Consider the following 395-nt stretch of genomic DNA (forward strand, 5'->3'; position numbering starts at 1 on the left):
CCCCCCCCCCGTCGTCGTTTCGCCCCACTCCGGGCCCCCGCCACTGAACCCAGCTGGGAGCAGCAGGAGTGGGTTGCACTAAAACAGTCGGACACTCACGTCTTGGTCCCTTCCACTTCAGGAAAGATTCCCAATGAAGAGGAGACTGAAGTGCGTTGTACGGCTGCCTACAGACACAGACAGGGATGATGAGGAAAGCAACAAAGCCTTGTTTCCCAGGAATCTGAACTGATCGATTCCGAGCTAAGTGTGAGCTGCAGCAGCTGCCAACCAGCTGTAGCTGCAACTCTTACCTTAGTGTTTGTGACTCTGCCAAACTCCGCAAATTAACCAGTTTCACTGCTCGCTCATCAGAGCAAGAAGGAAGCCGCCAGGCTTTATATTCTAAAGGGTCT

This window comes from Fulmarus glacialis, unplaced genomic scaffold, assembly GCF_000690835.1.
Source record: "Fulmarus glacialis isolate BGI_N327 unplaced genomic scaffold, ASM69083v1 scaffold21675, whole genome shotgun sequence".
Lineage (NCBI taxonomy): Eukaryota > Metazoa > Chordata > Aves > Procellariiformes > Procellariidae > Fulmarus > Fulmarus glacialis.